Source organism: Hesperophylax consimilis, chromosome 14 (genome assembly GCF_061612785.1).
Source record: "Hesperophylax consimilis isolate HC1 chromosome 14, BYU_Hcon_1.0, whole genome shotgun sequence".
Taxonomy (NCBI): domain Eukaryota; kingdom Metazoa; phylum Arthropoda; class Insecta; order Trichoptera; family Limnephilidae; genus Hesperophylax; species Hesperophylax consimilis.
The window spans coordinates 16,714,003-16,736,006 of NC_142849.1; the positions used below are offsets into that span (position 1 = coordinate 16,714,003).

Consider the following 22,004-nt stretch of genomic DNA (forward strand, 5'->3'; position numbering starts at 1 on the left):
ATCCTAATTAATGGTTTTAATCTGCTCTTTTTAATATATTACCTACCTACTTAAGTTTTTGGTTGTTATTTTGCGCAGATCATATTTATAGTATAATGAAGCTGCCTCATTACTCATGTCGGTTGGTAGAGAGGATGAATTTATGTACCTGTTAAAACTATTGACGTATTATATTTAGATGAGACATAGAGCAAAAAAATTGGTTCCGCTTTTTACCTCAACTGGCCTCTAACTCTCCCAACGCTGAAAACCATCAAATCCGGTCTACGCGCACCGTTTATCGCGTTCTAATAATGGTACAAGATTTGACGAAATTTTGTAGCTCTATGTTTAAAAATGACTTTATTTAGTTGTGAATTTCTACATATTATATTTTCCACCGACAACAACCGATGGTACTACAAAATAACACGCCGAAATAATACGCCGCTTTCTATATTTCTAATAAATACCTACCTATCTGCTTCCTTAACAGAGCTTGGGGGGATGTTTCGCAATAGCGGCGCTATGAAAATTAGCCAAATATTATCAACATAAAGCCCTTTTGTCAGCATTCAGAGAATGCGGCCTTCAAAAATGTACTTGCTTATTTACTAACATTGTATTATACAAATTATTAAAAGAAATCGTAAATCCATACCTTATTTCTATATTATTATTGTAGCCCTGGTAAAAAAAACTGCCACCTAGAATCGAAACGTGGCTCGAAATGACTTTATCTATGTTAAGTTTCCAATCTGAATAACTGTATCTTTTTAACACTTTCTTCAAACTCACAACGTTCACCAAGTTGGGAATGCTCAAGTCCCAGTGGCTTCTCTCAGAACCTTGTATGGCATGCAAACTTAAGATACATTGGTGATAATTAAAAGAATATGTTACTTGTGATGAATGCAAAAAAAAATTATAAATTCGTGAAGTGCATAATGTATTTTTTTACAGTAAATATACAAAAAAATACATGTTCGAAGTGTATTTATTAGTAAAATCGTAATAACTCTTCTTCAGAATAATGCGACTAACACCATTAATAATTATTATATATTTAATATTTATATCTCTTGGTGAATCCCAAAATATTTAAACAAGTTTAATATTTGTAGTAAATAAATTCCGAGGCTATTATTAACGGAACCATAAATACGTGAACCTGTCTAAATAATGTATTCCTACATTATATAGTTTCTGCTCACCTGTCTTGTCTAAAAAATATATTTTTCGGTACGTGAATTCGCGTGATTTTTTAATGCAACCAGCCAACCATAAAATTAAGAACACGTTGTTCCGTGAAGATCCACGGGCTTATAAAGACAATGGTTCGCCGAACCTAAAATATTTATTATTTATAAAATAATTTCTTTTTTTTTCTGGACCAAAGAAAGTGAAGCGATGGCAGCCAAGGCGTTTCATTTACACCGGTTGTTTTATCGCTGTTACTGCTATTTTGTGGCACTGTTTTTTTAAACAGTTTGCGGTGGAGCTGTTATTAGTTTATTATTAGTATGGAAGGTTAACCTGTAGTAATCTTTGCAATTCTTTTTAAGCTTGCACGCCTTCTTGCTTAGTACGATCTATTGCATCAATTTCAATTACACCAACCTCGAAATTCACAAAATATTTGTAACCGTACCTACAGCTATGTAATCAAATAATCATTTGAAAATTCTTCTTTTTATGTTAAATTATTTATTTACAAACATAATACACGTTGAATAATTATAAGGTAAAAGGAGTAAATACAGTAGTTAGCAACATTAAACATTACAAAAATAATAATAAACACTTAAAATTACAGAAATTCATTCACAGTTTAATTGTGAATGATTTAATTAGTTTATTGGACGGAAAGGTTTTGGATGTGTTGGATTTTTGGCAAAGATCCGGAGGTCTGCTGAGATCGAAAACTTTTTTTTTCACTAGGCCTCCGTCATGTATAATATACCAAAACATCATAACTACCACATTTGATGCAAGTCAATCCCCCTTTTAAGCGATAAATTTACTGTTTTATTTTGGTAGTTCGTTGAAATCGCGCTAGTGGCGAGTAATATGAATTATACTATGATCTTCATAGTAGAACAGATCGTAGAGTCGAGTAACTTTAACAGGGAAACGAATTTGTCTAAGATTTAACATTTGAGGGCTCTCCATGAAATTATTCATTAATTTAAAAAGTATGAGCATGTCATTTATCTTTCTTCGGGCAGAGAAAGTAGCGGTAGTTTTTAGATTAAATGTTAATGTTTTGCAGCAAATGTGATTTGAGATTGCCACAGCACAAATGGTGTAAGTATAAATAGAATTGATGGTCCTCTGAGTTGTTCCAGGTTACAGCATGCGGGATGAAAATATCCCCGATATTAGCCAATCTCCGACGGGTGTGGCACCAGAAGAACACAAGATTTCAGTCTCCTGTTATATTTGGAAAATTGAGAAAACTCTTTTCTTCATAATATGAATAAAACTATTCGAGAATGGTTTGTTGCTTGCTTGTTACCTTTTTTACAAAGTTAAAGTAGCGATTCCTACATTGATGATTGAATAAAATTCCTTTACGAAGAATAAGGGATTATATCTGTGGATTACTTATATCCCATTTAATACCGTCAAATCTCTACCTATTACCCAGCTCCACCCAAAATTTCTCAAGCCTAAAATAAAATACCCTGCATATCGCCGAGTCAACAAACTGTGACGTCAGATTCAATCAAGTCTACCGAATTCCAAAATAACGTAAGCTCGAGTATTTTACTGAGACTAAGCCGGGATGAGACTGGCTTAGATGCTTAGACCCCCACAGCTATCAGACCTCCCAGTCTTGAACCCAAAGAGGTAAACGTCTTGGCTGGTTTAGCGTGAAAGGTGCAATTTTCAAATTCACCTCACTCCTACTTTACCCATCTATATTCGAGTATATTCGTGCTAGGAGCCACGCATCAGCCAAAAGACGGCTGCCGAGGATAGATAAATTCGAACTTAAAGCCTGTTGAAAATCGCACCGTGTGACCTTAAATCTTTAAACGGCGATGGGCTTTGCTATGTTGGTGAACCGAAAGTTGTACAACTCCGTAGTCAGACGGTTAAAAATACCGACTTTTAATTTCGTTGTCGCGGGTTCGTTTTTCATTCAGTGCACTTTTTATTTTTATTTTATTTTATTTTATATTATTGAAACAAACAGTAAATGATTTACAGAGATGAAACAATATACAGGAATAAGATACTTCATGTTGTGTATCTATGATATGTTTCCTTGTAATGTCTGCTAAGTGGTATGTTTATTCCTTAATTAGCAGGTGAATTGTGTAGTTTATAGGTGTGTGTGTGACGTGTGTAATGTATGTGTGAGTATTTTTGTGTGTGTGTTTGTGTGTATGTATGTATGCGCACTGAATACTTTAAATTATTGACATGATGCCACGTTTGAATTTGGGCAGTGGATCCGAAAAAATGTCAATGTTAGAGTTAAGACAAATATTATTTAGAGTATAAAGAGCTCGGTTAATTGTCGAATTAGATGATGCATTTGTTTTATAATTTAGCGTGTGGAATAGCACTGTATGTCGTGTTTCACACACTTGTATGAAATTTGTTGACATGTTTAATTGTCGTATTTTTTTTTATAAGAAATTACACAACTTGAATTTAATCAAATATTTTCATGTTGTTTTTAACTTCCTGCTTTTCCATTTTTTTCTCCTTAGAAGTACAATTAAACTATCAGACTGAGAAATAATTGTATAAAAATAATGTATTCCGTTCTTAGTTAAACACAGCATCATAGGCAGCGTCATTTTTCTGTTTGGAAAGCTTGCGCCGTCATTTTCATTTAAAAATTCAATTTCACTGTAAAAAATACGACCCGACGTCATATTTATTATTTGTTACACGTTTTTATATTATTATTTACTACCAACGAGAATTATTTAGCAGCATTTATTATTTCGTCATTTTTTTAAATATCCATTTTATTACAATTTTGGAAACGCTCAAGCTTTTTGTTTCCATTTTTAAGTCCTTATTTTTGAAGAATAAGTCTCTTGAAATTTATCATTTCATCCGAGGAACTCATCAGCTTTGTTCGGGGTCAACCAAGTCAATGGTTTATTGCGAATTTAGTGCTTTCTCTGTAGCTTAATATGAGAACGGATAATAATACCTAAGATAGGGATAGGTTCTAAAGATAAGGGTTTAGTCTTGGGTGTAATGTATTAGAATATTAAGTCCTGAAGCAAGATAGATTGTTTGCTATTCGAGCTTTGGTATAAATTTGTATTTAATAACATACTCGCTAGGATACACACGTAAGATTCAAGCTGAAGTTTCTATCTGTAGTCTTGTATTTACGGAAGAGACATTTAATTTCCTGAAATTTCATATACACTGGGTGACTGTTATTTGAAGAGAAATATTAAAGGACGTCGTAGAGTAGATATTATTATGTTCCAGAAAAAAACTATTTAAAATTACGCCCAAAATTAGCTATATAATGGAATTATTTGATAAATCACGGGATAGTATGAATTAAAAAAAAAATAGTTAAGATTTGGAAAATTAAAATTAATATAATTTTTTGTCAAAAATGTTATAAAAAAGGTAGTTAATTCATCGCTTAAATTCAAAGCGAATTTGAGTTCATTGAACAGATTTCATGCAGGACTAACGTACAGACAACCGAAATTAGCATATTTGACAACGTTAATTAGATTTTAATCTTTTTACTTGTATTTAAATGTACATGTTTTCTCTTGCATCTTTCAACGCTTCACTTTATCCATATTGATTATTACCAGTATTTCTGCATATATTTATTTTACTTTTTAACTTCATTGTGTAAATAAATTGAAATATAATTATTTTGGTTGGCGAAGTCCTAGAAAGAAATGACATGAGCGAATTGATAAAACACTTCAGTTGGGACACAATACCACAAGAACATCTAAAAGTGTGCCGAGACAGAGCTGTGTGGCGTTACATTCTCTCCGCTTACCCCTGTGGATTAGTTTATTGGTGCCGTATTACCCTTAATGTACTTTTCACAGCTATCATTATTGGAATTTCTCTTTTATTTATGGAAGGTATATTTTCCATAAATTACTCCATTGTAATCGCACCCTCTTTCTTGTAAATGACATATGTTTACAAATGTTAGCGTCACGACCATTAAAATGTTGATAAAAGTGCTTTTTGCAAGAGTGCAACGTTTGCTTAAATAATCAATTTGAATATTGTACAACTCCCAAAGTGTCTGCTCCCTTTTGAAAATACCACATTTTCACTATAAATTTTCATCTCTATCATAATAACCACTTAAAAAGCTATAATAATATTTTTATCAGGGTTGGCTGTAACAACTGACGCGTCACGCACCTCCCCCCGCCCCAAAACCGGACAACCCCAAAAATTAGGTTAGCGTTAACACCACCCGACCAGGGTAATTAACCACTAATGACTAGCCGGAATATTTCCACAGGGCTAATGGAAGGAACTACTATACATCCCTTTAGATACCCCTCTGATCTGACTTCCAGCTATAGGCCACTTCCTATCCATGTTCTGCTATCGGTATAACTGCTGTAAGTGCTTTTCTGATAATATGCAGCAATATCAAAAGCATTAGTCTGATTGTGACGGAGATATAGCTTTTGAGTCATGATAAAAAACACGTTTTTGCTTTTGAGAGTTGTTAATATCATTTAACTTTAATGATTAAGTAAACTAAATCCAAAAACTAATTCATGAGATCTTCTCGATTATATCCCGTAAGAAGGGAGTGATTTACAACCACTGCGTCCCATCAGGGGAGACCTTAATACAAGTTGTTAGATCTGCTTTTTATTTCAGGTTAAATTTTAGAAAATAATTTCAACATTTTCGTTCAACAAATTACGCACTAGTTTCATTGGAGCAGCAACTTTTTTAAGATTTTGAAATCTTTTAATGCTTAAACATTACGAAAGTAAGAGCGCCATTTCTTCTATTGAAGCCACACCTTAAGGGGAAATTATAATGTTATAAAATACCTTTAAACTATAAATGATTTTATTAAACTTTGCTTGAAACCACTTTATTGAGATCTATAGGTCGACCGGTTTCGGTTGCACTCAACAACTGACAGTTTATATTTCTATTGTCCTGAAAAAGGTTGAGTGCAACCGAAACGGTTGACCAATATAACTCAATAAAGTGGCTTAAAACAATTTTTTTAAATCATTTATATAACGGCAAGCCACAAAGTGTTTGCTTTCTTCGATAATTCAACTTTAAGTGTTGGTATTTATTTCATTTTATTATTTGATACATGATATGTTTACTATCGGCTGTTGGTGGCAATTTCTACCTACCAACACGTACAATCACTACACCTGTTAAGTGTGATCAATACCGATTAAAAATCATACAGATGTCGCTAAAGTCCTTAGACCTCGCGTAATGTTGATTATTCCAATTTACTGGCACCTAATGAATGGAATGGAAATAATGGAAAGGCACTATCCATATGCCGTCTTGGCTATCATCTTGACAGGATTGACTGGACACGAAACACACAAACAAATTTACAAACACAATGCAAAGCGCTCGAGTGAAAACAGGACTTTACAGGAATAATTATGTTATTTGAAAAGGATCAATTTTACCAAGTGTACGAAAAAATTTCACCAGACCCGCGCACAACACGCTTCTAGCGGCTTATAGATTTAGTGGGACAAAAATATTTTGCTTTCAGAAAAATGAAATATTTTACCTACCTACCTACAAAAAAAATTTAAAAAATTATATCTATCATTTTGTAATGCTGATGCTTTCTCTTTATTTGTGTTATAAATTATAAATCTTTTCCTGTCACGACCTTTCCCTTACAATATACCTCGATCTTTATCGTTGTCGTTGTCGTGCGTTATCAAACTGGACCATCGCTTTTCTTTTGATTTATTTTTAAAATATCCCAAGTAAATCGTGCTGCACTTATCAAGGTATCATAATATATCTGCGCCGCATCTACAGAACAATACATTCTTCATCAACTTTAACTGTGCTTTTGACAGCGCAAATAAAGAAAACGTATTACGATTTGCGGAGCTTTGCTGTATTAAAAATCTCAAAGTAATCAAAAGATATATTAAACGGGCGATAGAAGCCTAGTAACTAGTTATTACCTACGAAGCAAATAACCACTATCATCTTTACAATTTAAAAAAGCTATCTCAATATACCTTCTATTAAATTTTCATCACTTTTAAATGATTCTTGAAATGTTGTTGATGATAATATCGCAAAGGTTTTTTTTTCTTTAACAGGAGAAGATTTCTGAAAGTAGAAAGAAGTTTGCACGTACTTAAGCTATTTTACATAGATAAACCACTATAATATAGGCAAATCATTTTCTTTTCTGTCCACTACCAGTTGTTGAAGTGAGCGCGCGTTTTATCGCTGCGCTTGGGTCCGTCAAAAGTTATATTACATCGCGCGTATAGCTGTTTCCAAAGTGTCAATTTTTGGTTATAATTTAAAGAATCCAATTATATTTATTATGAGAGCGACAGATTACGCTATACGCATCATGGCTTGGCATATTTCAGCATATCGCTCGCCATACAACCCAAATGGGAATGTATGGCGTGCAATATGTTGAATATAGCGTGGTCTGTCACAGGCTTTGTTCGTTTACTGAACACATCATCCCTAGAACAACTTTCGCTAAATTACGTAGGATTTTTTGACCCCTATGCCCCTGGCAGGCCATTGATATGCTTTTTCTGATCATAAAGTAAATTCGAAATTTCTGTCATTTTCTACAAAAATAGCGTTTTTTTTAAATAAGGTAAATTGAACTTCCTCTGGGACACGGACACGCCCACAAAACACATCTCTCGGTTGATCTCTTCAACTTATAAGTACCAACAGTACATTCTGTATTGTACGAACTTCGACACTAGCCAGGTCCAGTCGTTTTAACTTTTATCATATTATGTCACTTAAGAGCCCTTGGTGTGATTTCATCACAGAATGGCGCAATATAAAGTTTACCATTTACATATACGAGTATGTATGTATACACGACGACCGGTCGGTGGCCGAGTTGATATCGCGTTTGGGTCCCACCCAGGCGTAGTGTGTTCAATTCCTCGTCTGGCCAAGTCCTTCATCACAACACAAGCAACATTTTCAGCCTACTGTGGTGGTAGTAGTAGATTTTAAAATATTGTCAGGTTATTCGTACCCCGGGCAAGTTTGTCTTTCTTTTAAAAAATTTAAATTAAATTACATTTAAAGGAGGTGAAGACTCAAATATCTCCTGACGTATCTTAGTTTTCTGCTCTTTGCGTCTCAGCATTTCCACACCACGTAAGATACGTAGATTTCACTATAATTTTTAATGCAAAACTGTAATCGACCTTTTATTTTTTTCATGTTGAGAACATCATTTGAAGAATTTAATGCATATAAAAAAACTTTTTATTCATTTTGCTTCACTGTTTTCAATTATACACAATGAGCCAATTGTTTGTCCGTTTATTTCATGTCCATAACTTAGTCTCCATTTTCTCAAAGACATTGAAACTGTTTGGTAATAAATATACTCGCTAGCGAGATCACACGCTTCATTGTTTTACTGAGCAATAAATAAGCCAGTTTCATGGAAAACTGTTTGTTAAAGACTTTCAACGGAGAAACTCTTAACGTGGTTGTTTGTAGAGGTTTAAAGTTAAACACGATATATTTCTATGCTCGCCAATTCCATTGGAGTTAATTTGGTTTACTTTGGACGTTTAAAAGGGTTCTCCTAGTACGTAGTTCTCAGAAAACACGTGTACTATTGTAGTTACTTTTGTTGTGCCAGCACGTTCTTGAAAGGGAAGTTTCCACAGCAAAAAAACAACATTTTTTTCATATGCGCTCTTTCCTCAAAGACTAGGGTTAGATAGAAACACATCAAAGTCAGAAATGGAAGTCCTCATAATTTTACGGTTTATAATAAATAATATTATTCTATATTCTTGTTTTCCTCATTCGTTCATGTTTTATAACAATTAGTCCATAGACATCCAAATTCACAGACTTGCCCTAATATGAAACCTGCGTATCATTTCGACGACATGGAGGCAAACCACGTGACCATATTTTGTCACCAGGAGGGTTGAAGAATGTTCTCAATAAACTATAACTGCAGGCGTACGTTGATTAAAGTTCGCAAATATAAGGCAAAGGTTCGCTGCGCTGTCCATTGTGGGATTTTTCTGTGCTAGATCTGTTCAGAATCTTTCTTGTTAAACGAATGGCCTGGCGTAACGACGCAAAAATTTAGTTAGATGTCGCGCATGTTAGTTTTTTCCCCCTTCCCTGACTGGCTCGTCTGTTAATTTGAATTTTTATGTATTAGTCTCATATTTCAATTTCGGTTCACGTTTTAGATTTTTGCGTATTTTAAATTTCCTACATTTAGAGCTTTTGGGGCGCTTACAAATTGTATAAATCTCTTTTACCTTTTTTCCAAAAAATGTCTGATGTGTAGAATATTATTTTTTGCTTTTCCACTGTCCAAGAAATGCCAAAGGCAAATTCAAAAAATTAAAGCCTATTTAGCCTGAAGATTTCAATAATACCTTGGCTAGACATTTATTTTTTGCCACTGTAAAAGTGGCAAGTGTAAATTATAATTTAGCATTTATTTAATCACTAATAACCTGAAGCGTAATTAAATCGTAAAACTTATTCCGTATAAAAGCAGTTTCCACTTATAAACAAGCTCAGCAAAACGAAGAACTTATGATTCTTACTTAGAATCTTAAACTCAATTTAAGTCGCGGGAGTAAATTAAATTATCCGCTCACACGACCGAAATGTTCGCCTCCCAGTTATGTATGTTTATTATATTCAGCCGTTTGCTTAGCGAGATTTCTGCCTACAAAAAGCCCTCGCTTAAATGCTTACATCATCTTATTATAATTGAAATTCAACCATAAAACTACATTCCTCAATGTTTGAATATATAAAATTGATATCCTACGACTGCTTCATCCGTCACAAATATTTGTCAATGTTCTAATATCCCAGTAAGTGTTCCGTTAGCGCTCTTTGCTCAGGGCTTATCCTTCGATTAGAGGCAAGAGTAATTAAGCAAACAGCCTCTCGGTTGACGCTTAGTTCTAGTTCTGGCCGCTTCCGGCGCATGGCACCAGTAGGGATGGTAAGGGTAGTTCCCGTCAGCTGCGATCGGAGCCTGTTTGCGTCTAGAGCGGCGGCGAGGGTTTGTTTCTGAGATTAACTAAGGCATTAGGAGCCGCAAGCTTTGTGGTCAACAGACAAACTGAAGGACGCTTCTTCGAGTACAAATATACACAATTTCCAGAGAATTAACTTATTCAATTAATTATAAGACGTATTAATAGTTTAGGCCAATTCCTGCATTCAAATTGAATTTCTTTAAATTCATTACAATTACTTTCAGTAATAATATTATGCCTTACAAAGAACATGAAGTATTCCTTCAAATCCGCTACATGTAACCCATTTTTCACACCCTAATGCCTATTTTAACTTTGAAATAAACGTTCCAACAAATATTGTGTGAATTGTGTGTATATTTTACTTTATATAAACCACAAGGTTTTCCAGGCTGAAACCCTTTACCGAAAAATTTCTATTTAGTTTTGCTTGAACGTTATGTGTGAAAGAAACCTTCAATATAATATGGTGTATTATTATATCACCGTGATCTCAGGTCCTATAAGCCTCTCACGTAACGGAAACTGGGATTTTATTAAAAAATCCAACCCATTATAAATCAAAAGAAGTGGTAAGCATAATCTGAAAATCGCCTCGCGGAAAGGCTGATTGAGCAAAAACAAGACCAGCAAACCTTTAACCCTTACCTTTGAATCCCTTTCCTGAAATACCTCTGAACTATTCCCGTAAAGGCGCGTACTGAAAGATTGGGAAACTGAAAATACTGAAAATAAGGCACCTTTGTGGAAAGTTACGGCTTTTATTGATTCTCCTCTCCGCCGGGGATTTTCTTAGTTTATGTAAGTTGGGAAAAGTACCTACGTACTAGAAACATTGGGGCACAAAGGAAAGCGATTCATAGATAAATAATTCCTTGTGATATCATCGGAATAGTAATCGCAAATTCATAACATTACATTGAGCTCTTTGGGCGAATGAGTATTCTTACAATTTGCTCAATTTTAAAGATCCCTTTAAGTTACAAAACTCGAAATGTAATTTGATTAATATTAATAAACAGTTAAATATGTAAGAATCTCTCATTCCCTTCCTACTACACCAATTTAATGGTATATCTAGACCCACCCCCTTGCTTCGTTCGCAAATATTGCCTTTTTGTTGGGCCGACTCTTTCGATTTCATATGTAATCGCTTTATTTACTTTATCGTGCCATTTCTTCCCGAGACCTTTGACATTGTCCGCCGTTTTCTTTTTGGTTCTCTTTATTCGCACTACGGTAACTGTTTATACATCATATCTCGGAAATCCAATTAATATAATAATCATTTCCGTACAGTATATTATTGTAATTTCAACTAGCATAACCCTTATTATAACTTATGGAAATGAAGCACCTTATAGTTTTCAAACGTTTTTATACCAAAACATTATATGTTTTTATTTTCACACAAATTTCACCCTGTCAACGTGACAAGTCTCTTGAAAATAACAGTGTTAGCATCCACAAATATTCATAGTAATTATTTTTGAACCAATTTGGTTGATTAATATTATTTCTTACCCTTGGGCCACATCGTACAAATTAGGCGGAGTATTCTTTATACAACGCTCGGCAAATCGCTAATAACACTTAATGGTAATCAATTCAATCATACTAATGAAACGACGGCAATCAATATTCCAGCATAGAATTCTAAAGTAGACTTAATACTCCTTAATGGATTATGTGTGTTACTTGAAACTCAATTTAAATATCATATTACCGTGTATTGTAATATTTGGAATTACCATAATGCTCAACTTGATTGGGAATTCTGTAATTATCCATTATTAATAAACATAATGGAAATAATTATTGTGTGGCATCAGAATTCGATAATTAGGTTAATATTAAATTCCAAAATGATACTGTCTAACCTAAACCAAGTAAGGTATTTTTTAACTTATAATATTTATAGTGGAGTAATTAAGTGATCTTTAAAATAAATAGCACTAAATTTTTTGTCGTTTTTTTATTTTAATTTTTAAGATAGTTTTGATGCTTGATAAAAATACTGTATTTTGTATTATGTAATTTTATCAAAGGGTCGTTTCAGAAAAAAAAATTTTCATCAAAATTTATTTTTCACGTGACTTATTGCAGGCAATATTCAAAATAATTAAAATTCTTTAAATTTGATAATTTTTAGTTACCACAAATTGACCACAAAATTTTTATCTCTTCCACTCAAATATTAGTTCTTATTATGCAGCCATTAAGCATTGAAAACTATTCCGTTTTTTATAAACAAAAACATGCCTTCATTCACTTCCAGACAAAGAAAATAATATTATCAAGTATTTGAAAATTTTAATGTAGATATCAACACCACTTATCACTAAACGAAAAGTTTCGGTATGTTATTTTATACATGTTGTGCTAGTGTTTTTATTTTAAAGTTAATTGATGTATTTTCTTTTTTTTAGATCGCTTATTGGATGTTCTAACAAATATTTCACTTAATGGTAAGTTTCTTGAAATTCTTTTTAATTTTCCATGTACTACTATTTTATCTACATTCAATAAACTTGTTCTTGTACAGTATAGTTGTTATTTTCATGTCTACCCTGTATATATCCAGTGAGACTATGGTATCCCCAATTGGGGTATGTTGTGGGGCTGAAAATATTGATGAGTGGAAGGAGATTGACGGCCGGCATAGTCCAGTGGTAACGCATTGGACTGCCATTCCGAAGGTCGCGGGTTCGAACCCGGCGTGCGCAAATAAATTTTATTTGATTAATTTGTGTTATTTCACAATTAATTAATTAAAATTAATTAATTAAAAATAATATATAGTATATTTGCGGCACGTTCCAGAGTGGAAGATACTACCAGTATCGCCCTGGTGTAAGACCACCATTCAGAATTGAAACGTTGCTCCAAATGGCTTTAGCCGTGTTTAGTGACTAGATCTGAATAGCCAGGTACTTCCCCACCTTCCTCTTTCCCTTCCCCACTTGCCTTCAGCCTCACAACATCCCCCAATTGGGGATGCCATAGTCTCACTGGCTCCAGACGGGAGCAGTTGGGACTCTTGTGAGGTATTCACTATAAAAAAATTTAAAAAGAAAGATGGGGGGAGGAAGGTCGTGAAGTATTTCGCTATTCAGGTCTGGTCAAGTACTATTATCGAGCAATGTTTCCATTCAGAATAGTGGTCTTTCACCCGGACAACGCTGAGTTTATCTTCAACTCTAGAACGTACCGCAAATATGCTCTATATTATTTTTCATTATTTAATTGTGAAATAAGATAATTTTATTAATAAAATTTTGTTGCGCATGACAGGATGCTGCGGATTGCTAATCGACCACTGAGGGCGTCATGTTTCGTAAAACAATATTTTCAAGTAATAGAAACTTTGCAAAGAGAAATGAGAAGAGAAACTTTATTAATATAATCGTTTCAGTTGTTGCGATGAAATCCTTAGATGTTTAAACCTTCCCAGCTGCACTCGACCAAGTTCATTGACTCAATTTCTTATGACAAAAATTCAGGTAAAATACTTAGAATATCTTATAATAATAAAATAACCAACTAACTTGCTATTAATCACTAGAATTGTGATGATAAGTATGTACTATAATACGCACACATACGCTTTGCTTTTGTGGGATTTTTCGATTCACACTACATCTTAAGGCAATGCACTACGTCGTGTAATATTTTAATTGAGCAGCTATCAATAACAACCCTTACATAGATGGCGATAAGGTTTAAATTCCCGCTTAACACCATCCGCCTGTTTTGATTTATGCAAGAAAAAAACATGGCCAAAAAGTGCTTTTTATTTTATTTTGTGGATGTTCAGGCATAAATATAAAAAAAAAATTTCGATCATTTTATAAATAACTTAATTTTCCATATTATACAATAAAATCATAACCAAAAATGGGTTCGTAAGTAGGAGATTTAGAACTTTAAAGCAATTTTCATAGGCCTTTATATGAAAAATTTCTGGGCATCCAAATATTCAAACCAAAAACACATGATTTTGCATTACTACGTATGGCATCGCCTTAATTTTATTTTTACAATTGTGCATTATGTAAATATGTATCATAATAATGTAGTATAGAAAAGCTATACTGCTATTTCTCTCCACAAGTTGGCATATGGTATGGAATTGCATCTCTTTATCTCTTTCTTGGCATATTTCATATTTCGTTCATATATTGCCGGCCTCTGTGTTTCCTCCCTCCTACAACATGGGACTCTTCAAGACCCATGTTCACTCATTCCTCTCCACAAAAAGACCCTCCACACAGCATCCCCAAAGATGACATAGGCCATGAGGGAAATTATTTTCTTCAGGGCCTCCTGTGTGGAGTAAAATAAAAAAAAAATAAAAAATTAAAAAAAATTCTTCCTTTATTCACATTCGTGCTTATCTCGTACAATATGGACGCCCTTCTTTTTATTACCATATCAAGAACTCCTTTGGTGTCCCTTACTTCTTCAACTCACTTGACACTTCATTCTCGATCCATCTGCTGCCTACTTTACATGTCCAAACCATCGAAGCACTCATTTAAATTTTTTTTTTCTTTCACCGGTCTTTCATTCTTTTACTTTATTATACTGATTCATGAATCGGTCGCTCACAATTTTACCACGCACACGCCTTTGTATCCTATATATCTACAGTATTTGTGATGTTATTATGAGACACAAATTCTACTCTTTCATGGAACCGTTAGCTTGTGGTCGGAATAAGAGTATACAGTATATTATTGTGGTTATATATCAGTAGTAAATAATATTATAGGTACATGTTTTATACAGAGTGCCCAGGGGTGAAGTGCACTAACTTGAGGGTGATTCTACATGATTTTAGAAGTAGAAAAGACTATATAACTTTTTTCAAAATTTCAACGTTTTAATGTAGTTTTTATGTAAGAAAAAGTTGATTTGCTTGTATGGGAAAATAAATATTTTAGTATAGGAAAATAAATATTTTAGGATGGGAAAAAAATTGAAATTTCGAAAAAAATTATTTTTCTTTTTTACTTCTACCATCATGTAGAATCATTTCCCGAAGTTAATTAACTTTACCCCCGAATATCCTGTATGTTGTTGTAAGAACATTGCAGTGAGAAAGTAAAAAAATACATGTTTGGTAAATGTGATATAAATGTAAGTAGTTCATTGCTAGTAGTTATAACGTATCTAAAATAATGTATTTTTTGTTATTATGCAAAATAACAGGTATAATTATAATAAATACATAATAAATGCGCATCTGGGAGTTGAACCCAGAAGCTCCATGTTACCGGGACGGTGCTCTACCAACTGCGCTAATCCATCTTTATTTCCTTCGGTCATATTTAACTGTATCGTACTTCAAGTATTTGAAAAATCTTCGTTTGAATAAATTCTTCCGTGGTAAGTTTAATAACTTTGTGCAATCTAAGTATTTCATTTCGGGCATGGAATTATACATTTTTATTCTATTTAAGTCAAATTTTAATTTTAACTACTTATACCCCCCTACGTTTTGCTGAGGCTCAGTCTGTCTGTGCGTGTAAAGAAACGATAGTGCGTGTTGCTTTTCCGTCCAAAAAATGGCGCTGTTCAAAAAATATATGTTTTTATCTGTTATAGGTGGCATCTATATAATATAGGTATATAAAAACACGCGTATTCAAATTCAACGTTGTGTCCAAATTTAAAACCAATCGGTGAAGAATTTTCGGAGATTTAAGATTTTGAACAAACGAACATTAACATTTTTATTAAATCAAATAAAACACTTTGTTTAATTTATATAAATTTATAGATCTTTATATGAAGGTACCTACTTAAAAATAATTCGAATAAGTGATCCGTTGGGTAGAAAATATATTTAAAAGCATTTTTATGTATTATACTACCTATTTTAGTTTAATTTTAATCTTCCTCTGCAAGTTTTACTGCCAAACATCAGGACATATTAAACTAAATCTATGTAAACATCGTAAACAATAATTATTTACCTAGTCAAATACATACATATAAATCCTTAATGGGCGTATGTTTTGTGCACATATTTTCTGAAATCATATGAATAACTGCGCAGTTTACGCTATTAAAAGATTTAACTTTCCATTTTTTTTCGAATTTTAATATCGGAATATGGCGATGAATTCAATTTTATTTGGCATTTCGAGCACACATCGATTTATGCCCTATTTGAAATACCCATCGTGCGACTGAAAAAAGACAAACTCGTTCAAATATAGATATACTCCCAAAGCATCGAATTGAAATATCACCCAGGGCGGTTCTTGTACACTTCGTGTTGTGTGGATACATTGGGAATAACAATTTCTTACCCTCAGGGTCCAAATACTTGTTTTTGGCCTCGCGAGTTGTTAGTTCAATCGTATTTTAAAATTGATTCTCGTTTGATGTGGATGGCATCAAATCACCAATACTCTTGTTTGAGTGTTGTCAATATTCACATCAAAGATTTCCGTATTTCAGTACGAGGTTTGTAATTTAGTTTGTTCGTTACAGTACTTTACTGGTCCTAAGGCGTTGTATTATTGAACGGTGTTCCAATCATATCTGATATGAGTGAGACAGGCAATATGATATAATTATACTCAAAGTTATCAGATATATATGTAAATTATTTTGCGGATACATTCAACAAATTTCATTATTGTATTTTCGACAAATTTACACAAATTTTTTTTTAACTTAAATACATAAAACACGCGGTTTAAGACTAACGAACTCTTACAAATACAATATTTGGATAAAAAAATCAAGTGCATTAACATAAATTTATGTTAAGTTTATTTTATATTAATAAACTTAAGTTCCCTCCAAAAACTTAAATCCAGTCCCCTTCTTCATTCTGATGATCACTTTGTATGCCTTATTCGAGAGATGATAGCCTCCATTCAAAGCTCTGGAAAAACTGTAACTCTGATTTGGATTCCTGGACATGTTGGTATCATGGGTAATGATATTGCGGATGCCTTGGCAAAACAAGGAGCGTCCGACCCTGTTTTTACCCCCGTAAACCACATTTCCCTATCTGACATTTTTTCCAACATCAAAGATAGATCCCGCAATGTTTGGGCAGAGTATTGGCACATTGATAATCAATCCAAGGGAGCCTACTATGCCTCAATATAAAGGACTATCCCATCAAAACCGTGGTTTCGAAAATTCCCCCATTTTTTCAAAAAATAAATTTCTTCACTTATTCGAATGAGGATCGGACATTGTTCCGTTCCTTCCCACCTTTTTAAAATTCACGTCCTTGACTCCCCAGATTGTACATTCTGTGGTCTAGAAGTGGGAACTTTAGATCACATATTTTTTGGCTGTCCCTCTCTAAACAAATATCCTCTCTTCTATCAAGCCTTATCTAAAAATGCCTCCCCTCCATTCAACATCTCATCTCTTCTAAGTCTGAACTCGACTCCAATTTTCATTATAATTTTGAAATTTGCCTATGTAAAATTAATATTTAAATTCACCTTTCATTTCTCCATAATTTTAAATGATGGCCAAGAACAATAATTAGTGAACTCACCCAAATCTAAATTTAATATTCTCTAAATCCATTATTGTTCTCAAATCCAATACTAACCCGAATTACATTATTCTATAAAATATTTTCGCTTCCAACTATCTAAAAATGTACCGACCTCTCGAAATTAACCTTAAATGTAGGTACCTATTTTTAAACTAAAATACTTATAAAAAAATAAGTGTAAACCCTATTTGTATAGATGTAGGTATAAAATTAATAAAATAATGTTCGAACTTGATTTTTATCAAATGTTTTTTTATAAAATCTTTTGGATTTCCTTTTCCAAGTAAATTAAATTAAACCTTGAATACGCGAGTACGTAAAACCTACCTAGCAGGTTTTAAAGCCTCATTCAAGGTAATGTTTCGTTCGTATTTTGCTGTGTTTTTTTTTATATTTATTTTTCAATATTAGATTTGGCGTCTTTTTATGGAATCTCTGGTATTTAATTCAGGCTAATGAAGCCTAAAATATGTTTTCAGGACGTCTGTGGTAGTTTAGATTAAACCTGATTTACTTTGGTAACATAAATGTCTTAAATGTTTTTCTTTTGATACATTTACCTTTTTACAAATCTGCCAGCGAAGCATTCTTCTTTCCAAGGGAAATTACATTTTAGGATATCGTCTGCTTTCTAGTGTTTTGGTTTAAACACACAGTTTTTTTTAATTCTATTCCTAAAGTTTATCTATTGGCTTTTTGTACTTCCATAACTTCTTCAGCTTTCGAATTATTTGCATCTTTCTTATAATCAAAATCAATCATTATCATAATTAGTTTCCCGAAACCTTTCATCTTAAAATACAAATGTATACGTGCTAACGGTGAGGTGTCTTTTTTAATTGTGTAAATTTTTACATGGGTATTGTGTTTGAACAGCTCAGCGAGGCAATTTTATGCAAAAAGTGTAAATATATTGTTCATATCAACTATTTTCAATTATAAATTTATTACAAATTTACCCAGACTTATAATATTACTGTTAAATGTGTTTTTCAGTGCAAACCGTATTCTTTGCGTTTTCAAGACAAACGATTTTAAGAAATATTTGACATTTTAAGATTATTAAAGCGGTCAGGGTGTTAAGAAATATCGATCAAAAATATTTATCTACAAGCGAAGTTATGTTTAGTTATTGTAATCAAGTTGAAACGAAAAATTTTGTTCCTAAAAATCAATAACATTTATAAAGAAGACAAACTATCTCGGCCCGTCGTCCCACGGGTCGGTAAGCAATCGACATAAACCGAGTGCTGTAAGACCCTGTGAAGCAAATTAAGTTCGCTGTAGTAAAGTAACTCAGCGCAGTTCAGCGTGGAACTGTGGAACGTTTATGTTTACTTGTATGGTAGTATTCCCAAAATTATTTAATGTATACAACTCACGAGTTATTCTTAATTAGGGAGGTTTTAATTAAGGCGATGCACTACGTCGTGTAATATTTTGAATCGAGCCGCTATCAATAACACACCTTACGTAGATAGCGATAAGGCTTAAATTCCCGCTTCACACCATCCGCCTGTTTTGATTTATGCAAGAAAAAAACATGGCCGAAAAGTGCCTTTTATTTTATTTTGTGGATGTTCAGGCACAAATATTATGTTTTGCGATCATTTTATAGATAACTTAATTTTTCACACTATAAAATAAAACCATAACCGAAAATGGGTTCGTAAGTAGGAGATTTTGAACTTTAAAGCAGTTTTCATAGGCCTATACATTATTTTTTTCTGGGCTTATAACAAGACTTATCTAAAAAATACTCAATAATTTCAAAGGCCAGGATGTATTCTACACGCATTATTTAATTAAAGCATCTAATTAGAATTATGAATATTAGCATCTAATCTCGCAGTATTTAATTAGAACCAACAAGAACAAATACATAAAATCAAACTTTTTTTCCAAAAAACTTATAGTAAAAAAAAATATATATTTGTATATATATATATATACATATATATATATATATATGTGGGAAGCATAGAATGAGGACAGTTTTTCGAGCGCGCCCATACTTCGGGGACATTTGTATAGTTTGGGGACAGGCCCAAAGTATCTGTCCCCAAACTAACACTTTGCATTATATACGCAACGCATAGATTGAAGCCAATTTTAAAATTATGCAGAAGGCATGCTTTGAGCCATACATTACTAAAATATCCATAGATGCCACTATCGTATCGTTCTCAGATTTTTGAAATTTTCTATTGAGAATTTTCGAATTAGCAAAGGCTTGGTACCTATTTACCTAATTTATGTTTGTATTCTTTTTCGCTTGCTTTTGTCGGAGAATGTCGCATTTTTAAAATCGTTAAAAAATCGTTCGTACCTATATGGTATATTTGCGGCAAGTTCAAGAATGGTAGATAGGTACTTTCAGTATCGCCATGTTACGTAAAAAATGCAATATTTTAAATAACTACAAAATAGTTGTTAAATGTATTGCCGTTGAGATTGAGATTACGATCCTTGACTACGAATTAGGAGGTCGCAGGTTCAAATTAGGGCGTGCGCAAGTAAATTTTATTTGATAAGTAAATTATACGAAATAATTCGTTCGTACCTATATGGTATATTTGCGGCAAGTTCAAGAATGGTAGATAGGTACTTTCAGTATCGCCATGTTACGTAAAAATGCAATATTTTAAATAACCACAAAATAGTAGTTAAATTTTTCGCCGTTGAGATTGAGATTACGATCCTTGACTACGAATTAGGAGGTCGCAGGTTCAAATTAGGGCGTGCGCAAGCAAATTTTATTTGATAAATTATACGAAATAATTCGTTCGTACCTATATGGTATATTTGCGGCAAGTTCAAGAATGGTAGATAGGTACTTTCAGTATCGCCATGTTACGTAAAAAATGCAATATTTTAAATAACTACAAAATAGTTGTTAAATTTTTCGCCGTTGAGATTGAGATTACGATCCTTGACTACGAATTAGGAGGTCGCAGGTTCAAATTAGGGCGTGCGCAAGTAAATTTTATTTGATAAATTTCTATAATTTCACAATACTTATTAGTTTTAAATAATTCGTTCGTACCTATATGGTATATTTGCGGCAAGTTCAAGAATGGTAGATAGGTACTTTCAGTATCGCCATGTTACGTGAATAATGCAATATTTTAAATAACTACAAAATAGTTGTTCATTGTTTCACCGTTGAGATTGAGATTACGATCCTTGGCTACGAATTCGGAGGTCGCGGGTTCAAATTACGGCGTGCGCAAGAAAAAAATATTTGATAAATAGGTGTAATTAACAGTTTATTATGTTTACTTAATACGTTGGTACCTATACTATAATGATTCATATTTTATTACTATGATGCGCTCCGCTCAGACTTGTTTTTAACATTAACATCACATAGGAGGCCCCGAGGAAAAATGTTTTCTCTCATGGTTTATGACATCTTTGGGGATACTGTGTGAAGGGTCTTTTGGATGAGAGGAAGGATTGAACAAGGCACTGGAAGAGACCCATGTTGTAGGAGGGAGGAAACACAGAGGCCGGCAAATCTTTCCACAGCCGAGCTGTTGAACTCAAGAACCAGTCGTAGATACGAAACGAGAAGGTACCGAAGAGATCAATGATGCTGGTTCTTCAGAGCATCTTTCATTGTAATACCGGTAGATCAATAAGAGCACACATACTTCACGGCTGTGCTCTAAAGATAGTTTTCTGCACACTCTCTTGGCTATTTGGCTAACGATTTGAACAACAGTGCGGCAAACATACCCAGGTGACGAATAACCTGACAATCTTTAAATATATCCCACTACTATCACAGTAAGCGGAAAATGTTGCTTGTGTCATGATGGAGGACTTAGCCAGCCGAGGAATTGAATTCACAAAGCCGGGATGGGAACCAGACGCGATGCCAACTCAGCCACTGACCGGTCTTAAATGACTCGTTACGAATAAAAATAATATTGTAATAGACAAATGTATTATAAAAATTTCTGCCACCTAACTTTTTGTTGATTCATAATGAATCGTTTTAGGAGAGGAAGATCTAGGACGAAAAAAGGTATGAGGGTTTGTTTGGTAGTAATCTGGGGGTCAGTGTGTCCAGGAGTGACAGATGTTTAAACTCATTACTCCCAATTCGGTACAAGGCAATGGGTCGAGAGAGTTAAACAGAGAGGTAAATAGATCTCCTTCAACCGGTCTCTCTAAATCCGGCCCCTCACACAGAACGACAGATGCATCCGCCGCCAAGACCTAAACAATGG

General features: G+C 33.5%; 1 protein-coding gene across 2 annotated transcripts in view; it reads left to right on the forward strand.

The window, feature by feature from the left end:
* Positions 1 to 22,004, forward strand: part of Tl (toll like receptor) — a 454,990-nt gene that overhangs the window by 337,269 nt on the left and 95,717 nt on the right. Inside the window, exon 6 of one of the 2 annotated variants that reach the window (XM_089639570.1) lies at positions 12,656 to 12,694. The exons of the other annotated variant lie outside the window; for it this stretch is intronic. The gene's annotated coding sequence lies outside the window, so the exon portion shown is untranslated. The remainder of the gene's footprint in view (positions 1 to 12,655; positions 12,695 to 22,004) is intronic. 2 annotated transcript variants of the gene reach the window in all.